Below are 18,065 nucleotides of genomic sequence, written 5' to 3'. Positions count from 1 at the left end.
AAGAGGCCTGTATGTTTGCATATAGCTGATTCACGTCACTGCCCAGCAGAAACTAGCACAACGTTGTAAAGCATTTATACTCCAATTAAAAAAAAGAAAATTTAAAAAAAATTAAGAAAAAAAAAGGCTTCACAACTCTCGGCTCATATCCTTGCCAGGGGAGTAAAAAGGCTCTGGGGGATGGATGAAAATATTTTATAAAGGGAACTTGTTCGGAGGGAAGTGAGCTGTGAGGTCTCTGGCAAAGGAGACGGTGGGATGAGCAGGAAACACTTTGCTTGTCCACCAAGCTTCACAAGGGGGCCTGGTGGACCCCTTGGAGCACGTGTGCCCTGCGCTCATGGGGCACGGGGCACGTGACTTCTGTCAAGGACCTGTGACCACGGGCTGAGGGCTGCACGAGGCAGCACAGCATGGAAGCTAAATGCAGTAGAATATCAAGGGCTAGACGAGGAACTCTAAAACTCTTCTGTCTGTTTTCTGTGTACAAATTTAAACAAAAAATCTTAAATTGGAATATAGGTTTTTTTTTCCTTTATACAAAATTTTTTATTTTAATAGTAAGACGTTTTGTTTTTAAAAAAATACTTGGTGTGAAAAAAATAACTATAAAATGCAATTTGTTATTGCTGTCTAGTTGCTAAGTCCTATCCAACTCTTTGTGACCCCATGGATTGTGGCCTGCCAGGCTCCTCTGTCCATGGGATTTCCTAGGCAAGAATACGGGAGTGGGTTGCCATTTCCTTCTTCAGGGTATCAGAGTATAGTTGCTTTATAATGTGTTAATTTCTACTGTATAGCAAAGTATATCAGATATATGCATAGACTATATCTCCTCTTTCTCTCTGGATGTTCTTTCCATTTAAGTCACCATTTACAGAGATGTGCATGCACCTAAAGATGGTCATGCAGAGTGAAGTAAGTCAGAAGGAGAAAAACATATATCATATATTAACATATTTATGTGTTATCTGGAAAAATGGCACAGATGCACCTATTTGCAAAGTGGAAATAGAGACACAGACGCAGAGGTCAAATATACAGATGGGTCACCCTTAACCTGGCCATCTGTCCCTGTGGAAGGGGTTCTGCCCCCGAAGGGATGTCCTGGCGCCAGAATGTCCAGGGGTGGAGCAGAGCAGATGGCAGAAGCAGCCAATCAAAGGAGTCCCTGCGCTCTCTCTGCCCCAGGGCTGGTGCTCCAGGGAAGGAGGGGCCTCGAGACAGTCACCTCCTGTCACCCCGAGAGCATCAGGGGTGGTTTCTGACAGCCCCAGTCAGGTCAGAGCTTCCTACGTCCCCTCTTCTTCTCCTCCCCTCTTCTCTGCCCCCGGCTGGATCAGAAACATCTTTGACCAGGGATGATCCTGGAAGAAAGAGGGCCCTGCCTTCCCCATGGTCATGGCAAGCCCACAGCAGGACCCAGTGGAAAGGGAAATTTCCCTTTAAATCAGGTGTGAAGTTTTGATTATGACCTGAGCCTGGACACTTTTGCCTGATTTCAGACTGTGCTTTCTTTCAACTTACAGTCACGATATGATGCTGTCTTATCCAAGTTTGGACCAGTCAAGTCAGGAGAGTAAGTCAGAGACAAGAAGATTTGCACAGAATACAATTTAAAGGGGACCAGGGAAATGACAGAGGAGCCCGATAGGCTACAATCTGTGGGGTCCCCGTCAGACACGACTGAGCAACTAAGCATACACACTGGGAAACAAAGTTGCACTGTGATTCAGTTCAGTTCAGTTGCTCAGTCGTGTCTGACTCTTTGTGACCCCATGGACTGCAGCACGCCAGTCTTCCCTGTCCATCTCCGTCTCCTGGAGTGTGCTCAAACTCATGTCCATCAAGTCGGTGATGCCATCCAACCATCTCATCCTCTGTTATCCCCTTCTCCCATCTTCAATCTTTCCCAGCATCAGGGTCTTTTCCAATGAGTCAGTTCTTCGAATCAGGTGGTCAAGGAATTGGAGTTTCAACTTCAGCATCAGTCCTTCCAATGAATATTCAGAACTGGCTTCCTTTAGGATGGACTGGTTGGATCTCCTTGCAGTCCAAGGGACTCTCAAGAATCTTCTCCAACACCACAATTCAAAAGCATCAATTCTTTGGCACTCAGCTTTCTTTATGGTCTAACTTTTACATCCATACGTGATTACTGGAAAAATCATAGTTTGAGTAGACAGACCTTTGTCAGGAAAGTAATGTCTCTGTTTTTAATGTGCTGTCTCCATTGGTCATAGCTTTTCAACCAGGGAGAGCAAGTGTCTTTTAATTTCATGGCTACAGTCACCATCTGCAGTGATTTTGGAGCCCAAGAAAATAAAACCTCTCACTGTTTCCATTGTTTCCCCATCTATTTGCCTTGAAGTGATGGGACTGGACGCCATGGTCTTCGTTTTTTGAATGTTGAGTTTTAAGCCAGCTTTCTCACTCTCCTCTGTCACCTTCATCACGAGGCTCTTTAGTTCCTCTCCTTTTCTGCCGTGAGGGTGGCGTTGTCTGCACATCTGAGCTTGTCGACATTTCTCTTGGCAGTCTTGATTCCAGCTTCTCTGCTGTGATTCTGAGATTCCATTCCACAGAATCAGATAGACTGTCATTCAACGCGCTGTTTGTGTCAACCAGTGGGGTCTTTTTTTTTTTTTTAAGAATTGCTAGTTCAGAGCATTTGCGATCTGATTAAAATCTAGTCTTACAGTTTTTCACAACAATAAGATTTCATTTATTCCCCATATCTTTGATTTTAAAAAATGATAAATACATGGAATAGGACACTTTGGAATTGTTTGAACAATAAGGATCTTTTTAAACCAACTATTGCTTAGTGATACTAAAATGATATACTGACATTTTTTTTTCCTGAGCTAAGCTTGGTCAAAAATCTATCATGATCACACATCTTACAAATTGATGTACTTACTCTATTGGTATATTATCGCTGGATATAGGGTGTGCTTTTATGCATTTTGTGTCATAATGTGGCAAATAGGATTCAGCGCACATAGCCAAAAGAAATTTGTCTTCTTTTCAAAAAATGTAGTCAGAGTTGTTGATTTTGAATATGACTATCACCATGAGGGGCTTCCCTGGTGACTCAGCTGATAAAGAACCTGCCAATGCAGGAGACCTAAGAGACGTGGGTTTGATTCCTGGATTGGAAAGATCCCCTGGAGGAGGAAATGGCAGCCCACTCTGATATTCTTGCCTGGGAACTCTCATGGACAGAGAAGCCTGGCGGGCTACGATCCTTGGTTTCCCAAAGAGGCGGCCTTCACTGAGAGTGAACGCACATATGTCGCCGTGAAAGTAACTCTTCATGAACACACATTTTCTGTACAAACATGGCATCATGTAATCAACAGTGTGACTGTTGGATAAAATGCTCTTCAATAATAATATCTCCCAAGATTTCTAAGTTCTCTTACAAGGTGTATTATTTTTACTCATGTGAAGGAGAAAAGAATTTCAGCAAGGGTAACCTTAATTCAGCAAAGTTAAAGTGACTCACCCAAGGTTATATATACACCAATCTATGAAAGGAGACACAGAGTCCCTACCTCGAAAGGACTTCCTTGGTAGTCCAGTGGCTAAGACTGCACTGTCAATGCAGGGAACCCAGGTTCAATCCCTGCTCAGGGAAATAGATCTCACACATGACAGCTAAGACCCAGTGCAGCCAAATAAATGAAAAAAATAGCTTAAAAAAAGAAGTCCCTACCTGGAAGCCTCAAACCACCAGACTAAGTAGAAGGCCTGGATAAAACATGGGAACAGCACAGCTTCTATGGAAAATGGGGAGGTAGACGGGTACCCCTTGGACGAGACTTATTTCTTGTATTTCAGCTCATTTGAGTCTTTGTGGAGTTCTAAGAGCAGATACATCTGCCACGACTTTAACAGAACAGCCCCTGGAAACACACTTTGGCTGACTGTGCTTATTTACATTGTCTGTAAGTGAGCATACAGGACCTGTCCTGAACTCTGCCACCAGAAGTAAAAGGAAGGGAAAAACTCTCTTGCTAATAAAACACAGACTTACTTCGTAAAGAGGGAGTTTTAAAATAAATGCAGAAAAATGGAAGTTGTGAGGAAAGTAGTTCTTGAACGATAGTTATAAAAACACCACCAGCAGAGTTGTGTGTGTGAAGCAGAAAAACACTGGGGTCCAGTCCTCATCCTGATGGGCTCGTCATTTACTCTAAGACCTAGTGACTTAAAGAATGTTTGTGGCCTTATCATTCCCTCCAGTTAGAAGTCCACATGTATATTAGCTGAGGTCTTATTTTCAAGGTCTTTCCCAAGGCTGCAATTAAGAAGATGTGGCCTGTGCCCTTATCTGAAATAAGCTGTGCATTCACTTATGAGTTCATCTGAGTTCTCATTCAAACATTTTCAGAAAGCAACCTTTAAGTCAAGATACAACCCTGACTTAGGAGGACTTGCAAATTTATTCCTGTAATTTCTATTACCTTGCCTTATCAACTCCCTTTTGCTTTCCTACAAGGCAGGGACTTGCCCAGTCTTTCAATTTGATGCTAAAGAATAACCTGAACTGAACTGATGTTGCTTTTTTGCTCTCTGCTTGTTACTGCTGTGGCTTAAACTTTTCCTAGTTTAGCAGAGAGAATATATTGGCTTTGAGTAACTGATGAACTGCAAATTACTTGCAGAAATCGAAATTAAAAGTGAAAAGGATTAGCAATAGACAAGTTACTTAATTACACCAGTAAGAACTTGGAAGCATCAAATTCACATTTAAAAGTCACATAAGCAGAAAATTTATTTCTCCAGTGTGATTCTTTTGTATTTGACATGTATGTGTGTGTGTGTGTTCTTAAAATATATTTAGGACGGTTTCTGCCCGTGTCATCCAAACATTTTTAGAAATTAAAATTGGATCAGATATTATGTCCATGGCTGTGTGACCGATAAATTGTATACACAGCATGTTTTCCAGCTGTTTTCAAATTGCTTTAATTTATTTACCCCTCTTCACACAGAAAGTTCATATATTATAAATCACAAGGGTGTTTCAGGGCATGACAGACCCTCATTCCTGAACAGAATGGTCTCTCATGCATAACTTTCTTTGATCAACAACTCAAGTCAAATGAGTTTAGGGTGAAAAGAGCACGGAACGTATTTAAGCTGGGAAGAAAGTAGCACACAAACTGTCGTTTAGTATAGGAAATATCTGTTGTTAGCTTGGTGTTTTGTTTTGACTCTTTATGAAAACAACAGACAGATTTCTCAACAGGACACAGCTAATAGATTTTAAATCTTGAGGGATTCAATCATTCTTTTAGCAGCTAGTAAAAATAAACTTTCAAACTGATTTTTAAAAAGATAAATATAATGGCTCTGAATTATTTTTTGATGTAGTTCTTGGAAAATTAATCAAACTAGTATCCATCTGTAATTCTGAGTTAAAAGGTGAAGGTTTTGGGAAGGGACCACCTACGGTAGGTTAAGAGAATTAGTTATCCACAGATATATTCTTGGCTGGAGATACTATAAAATCTACTTTTATAAAAATATTATGGATAATTTAATCCTTGGATGCTTAGAAGAAATTCTGTACTTGTACACTGAGATAAAGAGAGTGATTGACTACTATAATGTTGATTAGAATATAATTCCAGAAACTAGATGCAGCTCTATAATAAATTTTAGGTTGGTCTGATTTTTTAATGCTTTTGAGAAGAGGTTTATTTTTATTTCATCCCCACGTATATAATCCTTATGATTTATACAATATTAGGGGAGTCTTTTTTGCTAGTAAAATTAGTTGATGTAATGTTTACAAAATTCTCATTAGCCTAAAACCTAAATGGCATCTTCTGTATGTTTAATACGAGCTTTGGCTAGAATTTTATTGAAATGTCTACAGTTTGATAATATATTGACATGATAAAACAGATATATTTAATTTGAGTACATGGTCTTCATTTAAAGAAATCACCTAATTATGTAATTACATGGAGAGTTTTGAGTCATTGAAAACTCTCAGACAAGTTCAGTTCAGTTCAGTCGCTCAGTCGTGTCCGACTCTCCGCGACCCCATGAATCACAGCACGCCAGGCCTCCCTGTCCATCACCAACTCCCGGAGTTCACTCAAACTCATGTCCACAGAGGCGGTGATGCCATCCAGCCATCTCATTCTCGGTCGTCCCCTTCTCCTCCCGCCCCCAACCTTTCCCAGCATCAGAGTCTTTTCCAGTGAGTCAACTCGTCGCATAAGATGGCCAAAGTATTGGAGTTTCAGCTTTAGCATCAGTCCTTCCAATGAACACCCAGGATTGATCTCCTTCAGAATGGACTGGTTGGATCTCCTTGCAGTCCAAGGGACTCTCAAGAATCTTCTCCAACACCACAGTTCAAAAGCATCAATTCTTCGGCGATCAGCTTTCTTCACAGTCCAACTCTCACATCCATACATGACCACGGGAAAAACCATAGCCTTGACTAGACGGACCTTTCTTGGCAAAGTAATGTCTCTGCTTTTTAATATCCTATCAAAGTTGGTCATAACTTTCCTTCCAAGGAGTAAGCATCTTTTAATTTCATGGCTGCAATCAGCATCTGCAGTGAATATAGTATATATGTTTAAGAAAGATGGAAGGGCTAATTACACATTCCTCAGAGAAGCATTATTTGATTTCCAGTAATATGTTTGAGCATTTTAGATAAAATGATTTTTGTAAATTGATGATAATCTTAACTTGAATCATTATTAAATTTTATTTAATAATTTATTTGATTGACAGTTTCAAATAAAGATTGCATCATTCCAGAAAAGTTAAAATTAATTCTCTTATAAATAGAAGACCATGATTTAATCCATTTGAAAGTTTTGTTGCTCTAATACATTACAATTCCAAAAATATTTTCAATTCTTCATTGTCATGAAACTAATTCTTCAGTTTTAGTCATGAATTCCATTGAAGAACAAAACCTCTTTGGCTATAGTTTTCATGTTTTATCAAATATGTTTATATTTAAGTGTATTTATACTTTTTGATCAACACATGTCTGAATTATGACATAGTTAGTTTTTAAAATATTTTATGTGTCTATACAAGCAGAATTTTCTTATTACCAGGGAGATTCGTTTATCTCATGGTGACTTCTGAATGTTCTTACGCATAAATTTTCACCAAACTACTGCAAGACAATATGTAGAAACTGATTTTTTGGGTTAGGGATTAGTCAGCTTTCTTTGGCACAGCTCCTCATCTCTCTCTTTAAAATACTTTACTCATTTGTTTAACTCTTTTAGTCGTGCTCAGTTTTCGCTGCTGCGTGCGGGCCTCCTCTAGCTGCGGTGAGTGGTGGCTCCAGTTCCTTGCAGTGCTCGGGCTTCGCGCTCTGGTGGCTTCTGTTGTTGCAGAGCACCAGCGCTGGGCGCTTGGGCTTCAGTAGCCACAGTGCTCAGGCTTAGTAGTTGCGGCCCTTGGGTTCTAGAGCATGGGCTCTGCTTGTGGTGCATGGGCCTAGTTGCTCTGTGGTGCGTGGAATCTTCCATGGACCAGGGACTGAACCCATGTCCTCTGCACTGGCAGGTGTTGTCTTATCCGCTGCACCACCAGGGGAGTCCTCCTTACTATCTCTTCCGGGGACGGCTTTTAGCTCTGTGTTCACCCCTCGATCCATCCATTGCTCATTTTGCAATATTTGCCTGGACCGCCTAGGCACTGTGCCGTGCTGTTAGTACCCTCGTGCTCTGGGCAGACACCCTACCTCTGTTACAGTTCTTTCATCCAGACGTAGACAAAAGTAGTCATCAAATAGCTATTTCACTGGAGAAGGAAATGGCAATCCACTCCAGTGTTCTTGCCTGGAGAATCCCAGGGACGGGGGAGCCTGGTGGGCTGCTGTCTATGGGGTCACACAGAGTCGGACACGACTGAAGCCACTTAGCAGCTATTTAATCTGCATTGGGGTAGAAGGTGCAGGGCTCTGACAGCATTTGGTGGGAAGAACTGACTGGCCAGGCGACAGTGTAGGGGTGCGGCCGGGAGAGCAGCCCAGAAGCCTGGCCCAGACGGTCAGATCCGAGGGATGAGCGTCCTTGGCCCCAGGAGGCGATGATGGGCTGTGGATGAGTGCTCCTGGCCAAGGGCACGCTGTGTGCAAAGGGACAGAAGCGGCAAGGGGACTGGCCCTCCCTGTGCGGGAAGCACGGAAGAGGGGTGGCTGGGCGGGCCGAGCACACAGCATGGCAGTGCCCTCGAGGTTGGTGGCGTTTCTCACAGAGGCCCTTTCAGAAGGTTGAGCAGAGGGAGAGGAAAGGAAGGAAGTCTCATTGGGTCAGCCTTCTGCTAAGAGCTTCCATTAAGGTGGAGACGACTATTCTGGAACTTTCTCCTCCTGTGACAATGAATTTCTAACCCCTCCAGTCTAACTCTCTTTCTGTCCACTTCACTATCTTGTGAGAATGTCTCTATTAAATGGAAGACAAGGCAAGGAAGATGGCTTTGTATAGTTAGCTCTACGACATACATAGAACACATATAAAGACCTTTTGGGTGGCATTGAAATCCCAGCCACTTGGACAAACAGACCCCATGCCGTGGCCTTGTCCTGGCCTGCCTCAGTAGGAAAGAAGATAGCATCCATAGCTGTTATCCCTGAAATGGGGGCTGTCAAGGTATGAAGCTCACTAGTCTAGTTAACCACATGAACTGTGGTCAGTGGCCCTGGGAAAAGGGTTTGCAGAGTCAGCTTGGTATTTGAGATGGGTTTATTGTTGGAGAAGGGAAAGGCTGTCCACTCCAGCATTCTGGCCTGGAGAATTCCATGGACTGTATAATCCATGGAGTCGCAAAGAGTCGGACAGGACTGAGCAACTTTCACTTACTCAACTTACTTACTGCTAGGTAGATGACCTTAGCCTTCATATGTCCTTGAAAAAGAAGATAAAGAAGATTTAAAAAAAATCAAAACAAACATATATGGTTTTATTGGTTTTTCATGGGCTTCCCTGGTGGCTTTGATGATAAAGAATCTGCTTACAACACAGGAGACCTGCGTTCAATTCCTGGAAGATCCCCTGGAGAAGGAAATGGCAACCCACTGCAGTATTCTTGCCTGAAGAATCCCACGGACTGAGAAGCCTGGTGGGCTAAATCCCTGGGGTCGCAAAAAGTCAAGCACAGACTGAGCGACTGCGACTTTCGTGAAATCCTTTCCGGGAGACGCCCGGTGGACTGGGACCCTTAGGAGTGCTCACTCGTCTGCGCGTCACTTCACGGTCCGCGTCTGAAAGGGAGAAACGGCCCCGCTCTCCTCTCTGTCTCTGCCTCTGAGCCTAACACACACGGCGTGTGATGACACCCGCTGGACTCATGGACACCGTCTCCCCTCGTCTAGAGCAGATCTGGCTGAGGTGGGAAAGTTGAAAACACCTCTGGTTGGCCTTCACTAAGACTTGGATTCAGAGCCCACCTGCAACACTTCCTAGGTGTGTGTCCCCACTCAAACTCTCAGAGACTCGGTCTTTTCTGACACAAGGTGGGGAATGTTGATATCAACTCACAGGGCTGGGAAAACTATCAGAGACCATATGGATTAATATAAAGGACTGGAACCTCAAAGAGGCTCAATCAGTGGGAAATTTCCCAGGGCCATGAGGTGTGAGACAGAGAAATATCCAGTTAGTGTGTAATTATTAAAAACGCACCTCGGGTCCCCGCTCAGCCCTGATACCTCTGCCCCCTTCTCCCTCGCCATGTCCCGTGGAGGGCTACTTTGTTTAAATCAGTCATTATGACCTCCTCTTGAAATGTTGGTTTGTGGTGGGATATATGCATACATTAGTCAGAAGGAAGGTGCAGGCTTGGAGTGGCAAAGTGATGATTAAACCCTTGGAGATGACAGAACCCTGAGGGGTCCTTTCTGTTCGAGACATGATCCTCATCACAGCCACCCCCCTGCCTGCCCTGGCTTTGGATCTCCAAGGGACCCCAGACTCATGTCAATTTTATGAACAGCTGAATTGAGAGTGACCTTTTACTGCAGCAGAAACATTAAAAGGAGATTACAGGACCAAACCCACAGAGCAGCCACGCTCTAAAATCCCCCTTCTTGAAAATGGCAAAGCTGCTGGAATTTTGCCAGGAGAACCCCACCGAAGCAAGGGGAATGAATAAATAATCATTTGGGGCATCTTGTCTTCCTTTGTTTGAGCTCTTAAGGCCAAGACAGCAACCACTGATTAGAAAAGATTTTATGCTTCTTTTTACTGTTTAAAATAATACTGTTCTTTCCTGTTTAGCCCTTTTTCAACCTCCTTCCTTTCACTGGGGGGTCCCATCCTTTATCTTTTCCTGGCTCTGCTGCTTTTCATCTTGCCGTTTTCATCGTTGCTGCTCATTTTCTTCCCTGCAAACGTTTCCCTTTTGGTCCGGAGTAGATCTTCATTCCGAGTAGCAAGGTCTTCACCGCTTTCCCTCAGTCGTCATCCTCTGCTGTGTTTGTTGCCAGACTCCTTCCGTTTCCGCTTTTCTGCGCCCTGCCCACGCCTGCCTCTCCTCACGCACCCCTTCCTCGTATTTTCCATCTGGCGTTGTCTGGAGAAGACCTCTGCAGTGTACACGCCTCCTTCTTCATGTCAGGTCCTGCTCAGGAGAGTGAAAGTGAAGTCACTCAGCCGTGTCCGACTCTTTGTGACCCCACGGACTGTAGCCCACCACGCTTCTCCATCCATGGGATTTTCCAGGCAAGAGTACTGGAGTGGGGTGCCATTGCCTTCTCCATGAATCACCCCCCTAATGCAGTGGGAAGCATTGATTCAGCTCCCAAGAGAGCCACATAAGTTCGCATATTAAGAGTGAAACTAGCCTCAGGTACACGGAGACCCCATAAATATCCAAATATGACATGACTCCGGGTGGCCTGACATGCCTGTGTGTGGCTCTGTGACCAGACGTGTTCCTTGTGCTTGGGACCCAGGCGATGTATCATCTAACTCCTTATGATCTTTTCAGCATTCTAAAAGTAAGAGTGTGTGATTTTCTTAAAATCTTGTTACACTTGTGTCACTGCTTTTCTTTACCATTCACAGGGAGATTGAAGTTCTGTCCACTAATGATGAGACAGACCTTGTCCTCGGATGAAGCTTCCAAGTACCAAGGGTGCCCCGGGAGAGGCTAGTGTTTACTGCCTTGTTCCCAATTAACCTTGGGATTCTGTGGCATTCCTCATGCCTGCCAAGCAGATTACGGCTTAGTGGTGGTGAGAAACTCTGCCAGTGCCAATGTTTTGCATAACAGACTTGTGTTGGCTCAGTGGGGGGAGCCCCCTCTCCAGCAGACAACATATTTTAGCAGAGCATGTGTGCCTGAATGCATGGACTTGGGTACATACACACACGGCTTCTTCTCTGCACAATTTGCTCACGATGATCAGAAAACTCTGCTCACTTAGGTGTAATTCGGTGTGATGTTGAGGCTTGAGTGAGTGAATAAGAGGATCTTTTGCTTCGCTGAGCGTTTACAAATACTCACCGAGTTGGGCAGACATTCACTGAGACCTCAGCATGAAAAGCACTGGCCAGGACACGAGCTCACTTCGAGCCTGGAATCCCAGGCGGCAGAGAGGCTGAGGGGTCGCCCTCGTTAACGCCTGCCTGATGCCTGCGGCCCCTCTCCCCCCACGAAGCCCCCACTGATGCTGTGGACGCTGCCAGCCTTTGGGAGCTCACGGCACTGCAGTGTGAGCAGAATTTCAATCCACTAGCTGGTTCCAGTTCTTTTCATGGTAGCAGCTCTTATCCTGACCAGACTCTTTCAGGAAAGAGCAAAGAGGTCTCTAGAACACTTGACCGTTTCTCCTCCTCCATGCCCCTCAGGACACCGAGAGCGTGGTGACGAGGGCAAGAAAAGAGTCAGTTTCTGGTGCAGCCATTGAGGACCACAGTATGGAAGAGCCTCAGAAAGTTAAAACCGGAAGTAACGTACGATCATGCAATTCCGTTTTGGGTATTTATCCAAAGGAAGCAAAGACACACAAAACCCCATCAGCATCCCTTGCTCATTGCTGCATCATTCACAACAGCCAAGACACAGAAACAGCCTCGTGTTCGTTGATGGGTGGATGCATTAAAAAGATGTCACATGCGTGTATATACAAATGGGAGGTTATTAAGCTACAGAAAACAATGAAATCCTACCATTTTTAAGCACCTAATAAATGCAACAGTAGAGTAGGTGGAGACAGAGACTGCTTGGGAGTGACTAGACTGTCTTTCAGAGAAAGAACACTTTCAGAGAAAGGACATGGCAGGAAATTGAACTTGACCTACTCAAAATGCCGCTCCAGTGCTGAAAAGTCTTTCATTCTAGACCACAAAACTAGGTACAGAAGAGGGAAGGAGGGCCTCTACCTAGGTGGAAAGAGAAGCGTAAAATCATTGAGAAGCACAGCTGTCAAATCGATGTTGGGTGACTGCACTTGATAACTTCTGTTTACCTGAAGGATCGGGAATAGATCCACGCCTTATCACCAGGAAGAGGAACCACATGGCAGTGTTTCCTAGCTGGGCTCTTCATGTCTGGGTTACCACTGGTGCATTTGGAAAAGGATTCCTTTCCCATGTATTATTCTTGACTATCAACTCACTTAGGGAGAGGTAGTTTTTTTTATTTTATTTTTTTATTTCCCACCGTCATGAAAGTTTTAAAGGCTCAGAGAATGTTGGCTGGATGAAATTGGGTTGAGTGGGATCTGGCCAGCAAGTCTATCATAGAAGACGAACCAACATGTTCATCGTTGGCCTTTGAAATGTGGAAGGAGGTTTAGGTGGAAAATCAGAAGAACACAGATTGTTCTTCACTTTGTTCCACTGAACAACGTTTTCCTGAGAAGGATATTCAGCTGGCCTTGTTTCAGTAACTCTTAGGAACCCTGGAAGAAGGTGGCTGGCATGTTCGGAGATGTTCTGGAGGGGGCAGCTGTTCTCTGTGGTAGCCCTCCCTCGATCTGAGAAAATGATTTCCACCCAGATGGATCGGAGACAGCTGTTCTCCTGATCCGGGGCTCTCTCCTTTCTGTTTCCTAAGCCTTCTTTCCCTTCGGGTCAGGTAAAATTTCCGAGACTCACTCAGGACCAGCCATGCTTAGAAAAGTGGTAAAAACTAATTGTATTTAATATCCTGTGATAAACCATAGTGGAAAAGAATATATATACACATATATATGGAAAGAAAAAAAATATGAACCACTTTGCTATATAGCAGAAATTAATAGAACATTGTAAATCAACTATACTTCAATAAAATCGAATTAAAAGTGGCAAAACTTACTCTATTCAATATCCTGTGATAAACCATAGTGGAAAAGAATAGGGAAAAATCATGTTGGGTTGGCCAAGAATTTCATTCCATAGCATCTCTCTCTATATATATATGAATATAGATAGATACAGATATGCATGAGTGCGTGCTAAGCCACTTGAGTCCTATTCGACTCTGCAACCCTATGAAATGTAGCCCACAGGGTCCTCTGTTTGGGAAGGAAAAGAAGAAAAAAAAAAGGCAAAATTCCCCTCTCCAAACACCAAATATCTGAGTCATGAAAACCCCTTGCATTTATATCCTAGAAGTTTCTTATAAGACTTCTGTTTCAACGCTGGACTCTGGCACTGGAGTGATAGTAAACGGGATGATTGGCATTACACCTTCAGATCTTTATTTATAAGGGGCTCTGGAATTCACCGCGTCTGCCCAAGCAGGGTGGACACACAGTGCCCTCCCGGTCCTTTATTGCCACCCACGGGCTGGACCACAGACGCCGAGCTGGGCTCTGTCAGTGCTGGGGACCAGACCCCACTCCCAGACCCCTGGATCCGGCGGGGCCACCGGCTGGGGGGCCTCCCACCCGGGGGGCCGGGGTGTTTGCGGTGCCCGGAATGTCTCCCAGTCACCCCCATCTTATTAATGCTTCAGTGTAGCATAAAGCCTCATTCATTATTCATAATAATCCAGTCAGAGGGCACCCGGAGACCTGATAAATTCTCACCTAAGTGACAACGGCTGACAGGGCCCGGGGTTTTATAGCCCTCCTCCTGCCTCGGCAAGGTGCGCTGGGCAAAGGTCCACCGCCATCCGCCGCTAATGACCAGGCTGATATACGAGCCGCTGCTGATTTCCTGACATCAAGGCCCGTCGGCTGAGGCCCCCACTTGCAAGCCGGGGGCAGAGATGAGTATCTGTCAGGCTGGAAAAGGCAGAAACAGGCCAGGGCGCGGGCAGGAACGGGTTAATTCAGAGCGGGGAGCAGGAGCCTATGGCTGGGAAGAAATGCAGAGAAGCCACCGGCCCAGACCCCACCATGGAGCTGGGGTAGATTTGGGATTGTGTCCACAGGGCTTGAAGGAGCGGGGTCCTTAGCTCTGTAGACTCTATCCTTGCCGGCACCCCCAAGGCCTGAGTGATGATGATTTTTAAGATCTGGTGAACTGGCTTATAAACATTAATAATAAGATTTTGAAGAACATGAATTGCAGTCTTCATAAAGGGCAGACACTTTGGAATATTGGGTTAGTTTTCGAAGTCATCTTTGCTGTCACAGGAAAGTGCAGGGAAAGCTATTAGCTTTTGTCCAAACTGAACCTACTTTTTTTTTTTTTTTAAATAATTTTTTGAGTGTTTAATGAAGGCAGAGTTTCGGTTTAGAAAGGTGAAAAATTCAGGAGATGGATAATGGTGAGAGTTGTACCATGTGAAGGTACTTAATGCCACTGAACTGTACGCTTAAATATAGTTAAAATAGTATATTTCATATTATGTGACTTTTATCACAATAAAAAATTTAAAATTTTTAAGTTGAAGTATACTTGACTTACAATATCATGTTAGTTTCAGGTATCCAACACAGTGATTCAGCTCTCTCTCTCTATATATATACATATATAATTTTTCTTTTTCAAAATTTTTCCCTTATAAGTTATTACAAAACATTGACTAGAGTTCCCCATGGGACCTACTTTCTTAAAAGCACATTTATCTTCCTCTTAACTGTTGCAAATCCAATCACATGTAGGTACAGTTGTTAGCGTTTTCCCTTGGCTCTTTATATCAAGAGTGCTGACCACTATGAAGATTTTCTTGATTCACAGTTTTTCTTATAATTTTCACATGATGTGTGTGTGTGTGTTTAGCTGTCTTGATTTTCAACCTTCTGGAGATTTTTTTGGACTTAGAAATTGGATGCAAGAAAGTGAGATGTAGCAAAGAGGGTAGAGTTCTAGGAAGAAACTGTTCATTTCCAGTTGGTCAGGATGCATCTGTACTATATTTCTAATAATAACAGAGGCGTCCCTCATGGCTCAGTCAGTGAAGAATCGGCCTGCAATGTAGGAGGTCACCTGCAATAGAGCAGACCCAGGTTTGACCCCTGGGTCGGGAAGATCCCCTGAAGGAGGAAATGGCAACCCACTCCAGTATTCTTGCTTGGGAAATCCCATGGACAGAGGAGCCTGCTGGGCAACAGTCCATGGGGTCAAGAGTCAGACACAACTCAGTGACTAAACCAACCAATACTAATATATTTTATCTTAATATTTAATTAAGTATGTATATTTAAAAGGAGTTGTTCATGGAGACAATTCGTCTCCACTCATCAGATTTCCTTAAGGTGGGAATTTTTCTAAACATCCTTGACTTTTTGCCCTACCCTGTCATTGACTTCTCCCTGGAGAAGGCAGAGTGAATTGACTGTTGATTTGGGAGGAGGAGGCAGGCATGTGACCCTCAGTCCTGTGTTCTCTCCTTCCAGGAGCCTACCTTTCTCAGCGAGCTGCTGACTGATCAGGTCTTCCATGCAGAAGAGTTTGCAGGGGGCAAGTCAAGCGCCTAAGAGAGGTCTGAACCCGGGTATAAGTAGGTTCTGTCCTGGGAAGCCCTTGATGGCAGAACTAAGCAACATCTTCAAACTCAAATTTCCATCTATAATAAAGCTGATATTAATTTCTTTTGTGCATTACTTTTTGTTTACTGTTGGGCTTAGAATTCAAATGGTGAAAACAGTAGTGTTATTTATTGGTTGTTCTCAATATCCCAACAGCATCTGTATAGTGCATGGCCATTTACAGGGAATAGGGCAGCGCCCCAGGGGTATAATTCTGTCTATTTAGTTGATGAGTTACCGCTGAAGACGTATCTTTCAGATAACTAGTAGACGTGTGCATTTGGATTTAAATGTTACTTAAATTGGGGTAACAAACTCACCAGGAAAGCAACTTAAGAGTAAAAAGTTCGCAGCTAAATACTAAAGTCTATCTGCAATCCTCCAGGTAGCTTTCTGCAGGCCATTGTTTTTTCTACTTGCTTATAATCCTCGTGCGTCAGACATGATTTCTGTTAAATTCTTGATTCTACTTGAGTAAAGGCTTATTTTTGATCGTTTTTATACTGTATTTTATTGGGACGTAAGAATCTATGTGAAAAATACTCCAGGACCACAAAACCCAACAAACTGGTTGAAAGCTCTGAACCCTGGCAGCAAGAAATATATTTCTTTTTTCCCCCTGTGGTTAGTTACTGGGCACATAGGAAACCTCTTACAAGTGAAAGTTGGTTTTTATACTCACAGGCAAGGAAGGATCTATAATCTTATTGCCTCTCTCTGATTAGGATGATCTCAAAAAAAAAAAAAAAAAAGCCACTATTGCTTCCTTTGCTCTGCTCTGATAAGGAAGATGTGGGATTTATTTCCTCTCTGAGTCTGGAACGGCCTTGTGACTTTCTTTGACCACCAGATGTGGTCAGGGTAAGGTTTGTGCCAGCCAGCTCTGAGACTCGCCTTGAAGAAGCTTTATTGGACATTATGACCTACAAAGGTGAGTCACTTTTCTATGTGTTCGAGTTTTAAACCACCAACTAGGTCACACACTTGTCAAAGGTGAGGACTATTCCTCTTTGGGCATCCTCAAAGCTCAGTTAGGAGTTCGTGAATTGCCGGGACATCCCTGGTGGTGCGGTGGTTAAGAATCTGCCTTGCAGTGCAGGGGACATGAGTTCCACCCCTGGTCAGGGAACTAAGGACCCATATGTGCTGAAACTGATGAGCCCGTGTGTGCTGGAGCCCAGGGACTGCAACTAGAGTCCTGTGCCCCTTGACAAAAGATCCCACACAATGCAATGAAGCTACAGCTAAGGCTGGAGGCAGCCAAGTAAGTTAAGTACTTTAAAAAGAGTTTGTGAATTGTAAGCATTCAGTAAATCTGACTGTGGTCATCGGTTACTGAAAGTATTTTATATATTTTTTCATCTTAAAAGTGTATCATCAACTGCTTATCAAAATAATTGATAATAAATTTGAGAATAAGCAATCTATTTCATATCTTCTCCCAGTATCCCAATCAGCTGAGATATTAATGCATTCAGTTAAAAATATTTTTAAGCATATTCAAATCTCAGTCTTAATACTCATGAGTCCTTGACCATTTTCATAGATTTTCATCTAAGACTTTTATTTCCGCTTGTTGTTTTATTTTTATAACAACAAAAAAAAGACAAAACCTTGAGTGCTCTGGAGAGAAGAGATACTATTGAAAGCATAAAGGAGTATTCTTTGCTTTCAAAGTTTTTGTCTTTAAACTTTTAAAAATTATTTTTTATCAAATTCTAGTTGCTTTACAATGTTGTGTTAGTTTCTGCCGTATAACAAAGTGAATCAGCTATATGCATACAATATATTCCCTCTTTTCTGAATTTCCTTCCAGTGTAGGATTCCACATTGAGTAGGGTTCCCCGTGCTGTACAGAAGGTTCTCTTTAGTTATCTATTTTATACCTGGTGTGTATGTAAGGGAGTCTTCTTGACAAAGTTATTTTACTGCTAAAAACAAGTTAGGTAACCAATCAGACACTCCAGTGGAGAAATCACTGATTGCTTCTGATAGATGCTCTGCAGGTAAATGTTTGGTACAGAATTCTGGAGGCTTCTGGCCCTTTGGTGGAGCACGGAGACGACACATTGCTGGTACACATGTGTTTTAATTCCCTTCAGGATTTTTATAGCCCCTCTGGCCCCTCAGGGCCTGAATAAACACATTAAGC

The sequence above is a fragment of the Moschus berezovskii genome, chromosome 17, assembly GCF_049115385.1.
Source record: "Moschus berezovskii isolate FMDL1 chromosome 17, NW_MosBer_1.0, whole genome shotgun sequence".
NCBI lineage: Eukaryota > Metazoa > Chordata > Mammalia > Artiodactyla > Moschidae > Moschus > Moschus berezovskii.
Note: the sequence above shows the minus strand (reverse complement) of the source record.